This window comes from Chrysochloris asiatica, unplaced genomic scaffold (assembly GCF_000296735.1).
Source record: "Chrysochloris asiatica unplaced genomic scaffold, ChrAsi1.0 scaffold00087, whole genome shotgun sequence".
NCBI lineage: Eukaryota > Metazoa > Chordata > Mammalia > Afrosoricida > Chrysochloridae > Chrysochloris > Chrysochloris asiatica.
Window position 1 is genome coordinate 10,806,775 of NW_006408605.1, and position 3,666 is coordinate 10,810,440.

The following is a 3,666-nucleotide window of genomic DNA, read 5'->3' on the forward strand; positions in this document are numbered from 1 at the left end:
AAAAAAAGTTGGAATTGTTTCTTTTGTTAGGTAGATTCCTTGAATAATCCTTTAAAGATCACTTAGCTTAACTAGAAGTTACTGACAGAAACACTGGTGATACATACTTAACACTGTATTTCCAAAGACTACTTGTTTGAGAACAAATTTTCATGGGTGACTTGGGTAGGGCTCCTGATGACCAGTCTTGCTTTGAGGAACACACCAAGGCAAAAGGACTCATTTGATTCACATTTCCTAATGACTAATACTACCTGCAGTTTGTCATACTGTGGTGGCTTCATATTGCTGTCATGCTGGTAGATATGCCACCAGTATTTCACATACCCACAGAGTCACCCATAGTAGAAAGATTATTACTGCTTTTTGTAAATAAGTTTTGAAATCAGGAAGTATGAGTCCTACTTTGTTCTTCTTTTTCAAGGATGCTTTGGCTATTCTGGGTCCCTCTTAATTCTATATGACTTTCAGAGGCAGCGTCTCCATTTCTAAAAAGAAGCAAGCTGAGATCCTGATAAAGATTACATTTACTGTATAGATCAATTTGGGAGAATTGCCATATTTAAATCAATTTGGGAGAAATACCAATATTAATATCCATGGACATAGAATATTCTCTTTCATTTCTTTCAACAGTGTTTTATAACTTTTAGTTTATATGTTCCGTGTTTCTTTTGTTAAACTTATTCCTATAGATTTTATTATTTCTGATGCTATTGTGAAAATAATTTTTAAATTGTTATTTTGGATTGTTCATTGCAAGTGTATATAAATACAATTTTTTTCACATATTAATCTTGCATAATGCAACTTTGCTGAACTTGTTTATTAGCTCAAATAGTTTTTTTAGTGTACTTATTAGAATTTTCTATGTACTAGGTCATGTCATCTATGTTGTTGTTGTTGTTAAATACTGTTGAGTCGATTCTGACCCATAACGATCCTGTATAGGGTTTCCAAAGAGCAGCTGGTGAGCTTGAACCACTGACCTGGCAGTTCAAATGACTTTGCAGTCTGACACATTAGCCCACAGCGCCATACCAGGACTCCATGTCATCTATTAATGGAGATTTTTTTTTTCCTTGCATAATTTCTCTGGCTAGAATCTATCTACCTATCTATCATATCTTATTGTGTCTTATACAGCACATTGTTGTTGTTGTTAAGTGCTATTGAGTCGATTCCAATCCATAGCGACCCTGTATAGGGCTTCCATGGCTGTAAATCTTTATGGGAGCAGAAAGCCTCATCTTTCTCCTGTGGAACAGCTGGTAGATTTGAAATGCTGACCTTGAGGTTCATTTCCAACTGCTGACCTTGCAGTTCACAGCCTGAGTCGTAACCACTACGCTACCAGAGCTCCTTATACAACACATTAGGTATTAGTTTCCCCTTATAAATTTTATGCAAATTACTCCATGCCATTGGTTAGAATTTTTACAATGTATCAGCATTCTCATTATTTACATTCTGTTTGTTCTGTTTCCATCGATATAGGTGCCCTTCCCATCCCCACCCTCCCCCAACTTTCTCATCTTTACTTTTGAGTAAATGTTGACCATTGGTCTCAAATGCGCTTAAAGAAGCACATTATTAATGGATATCGTTTATTTTATAAGCCAATCTATTATTTGCCTGAAAGATTAGATCTTTAGTACTAGGTTGAAAAGAAGTAACAAAAGCAAACTGTCCAATTTTTTGCAGATCTTAGGGAAAAAGCATCCAGTCTTTCATAATTAAATATGACCCAAGATGTAGGTTTTTTGTAGTGCCATTGCCATACTGAGAAAATTCCTAGCTTGTTGAGCATTTAGTTAAATATATATATATGTTATTGTTTGCTGTGGAGTCGGTTTCGACTCATAGTGACCCTGTACAGGATTTCCAAGGCTGTAAATCTTTACGGGAGTAGAACGCCTCATCTTTCTCCCGTGGAACAGCTGGTAGTTTCAAACTGCTGACCTTGCAGCTCGAAGCAGCTGTTCCACGGGAGAAAGATGAGGTTTTCTGCTCCCATTTATTGAGTATTTTTATGATAGAAAGGTATTGTATTGTTTTCAAAATTTTTGTGTGTCTATTGAGACGATCATGTGGTTTTGATTTTTATGCCATTGATGTGATAATCACAGTAATTGATTATCTTGCATTCTTGGGATAAATTTCAATTGGTCATGGTATATAATTATTTTTATATAGTTTTGGATTTAGTTTGCTGGTATTTTGTTGAGAATTTCTGTACCTATATTCATAAGAGATATCAATCTATAATTTCCTTTTTGTGATGTCTTCATCAAAACCTTTCTTTTAACATTATCACAATATCCTATCTATTATACAAAATGCCATTTAAAAAATATTCTCAAAGCTCCAAATCAGTATTCAAATTCTTTCCACTGTAGGTTCCTTTCACCACCATGATAATGTGTGGCAACTCTGAGCATTAGATAAAGTGATAGTTTTGTGCTAATGTCTATTTGAGTTTAGATAGACACCAGAACTAGGACAAGGGAGCAAAATACCGGAAAAGAAATTTTAGCTCAGTTACAAAGTGCTGTAACCCTATTTCCAACCTTTCTACTGTAAAGTCTTTCATACTGGAAATATGAATTCATGGTACACATTGGAGTAGAGCCCAGCTCAGTCCATCTTCCCTCCTTGCCACACTTCCTTCCTTGTCTAGGGCACATTTTTCCAATAAGTGCAACTTGCTCAATCCTTGACCTTTTTCTGGACCTGTCCTTCTCCCCCACCCTATGATCAGATGACTAAAGAAGGGAGCTAGTCACTGTACAAGAACAAATAAATCATCTGCCTGGGGGCACATAACTTATAGTTTCCAGTCTTGGTTGGGCAATCTTTTTATTTGACCTTAGTTTAACAATTTTAGTCAATGTTTTCTCACTTTACACATGAAAATAATGGCAAGCCCTCAGTTCACTCCTCTTATCTATTCAGTCAATAATTCTATAAGGAATTACTGAGCACCTGGTCTGTGCTAGGGGCTTTTTCATAGCCCAGAGATTCAGAACTGAACAAGATCAACAAAATCCCTGTTCATGGAGTTTTAAAACCAATAATAAACAAATAAAGATATAAAGAAAAAAGACTATGTCTAATCAAGATAAATGTGGTGAAGAATATAAAACAGCATGTTGTGATAGAAAATGAAGCATGAAAGGCTCTTTTAGATGGGGTGACATTGAGGTTGAATCCTGAACTATGAAAAAGAGCCCACCTTATGAAGATCTGTGCATGGCCAACACCCAAGGTCTAGAAGGCAAGACCATTGCCTAGGTAGCCTCAGAGAACAGAGGATTATTTTCAAGCCTTGAGAGCTAATTTAAATTGTTCTACTGGGTATCTAACTTGCTTGGTGCTGCTATCCCTTCTTTTGTTCTAATTGCTCCTGTTTTAATGGAAATGTCTAACATTTGCCTGTTTCACCATTGTATTTAGAAGCAGATAACTTGTATTCTAGATTCACAGATGAAAACAAATCTGGTTGAAATTTGGACTTGGAAGAATTTTGGAATAATATAATGGGGCTCCTGGTATGGCACTGTGGAATAAAGCACTGGACTACAAGCTCAGTTTGAATCACAAAGCTGGTGGTTCAAACTCACCAGCCGCTCCTTGGAAACCCTATGAAGGTTACTATGAGTCAAA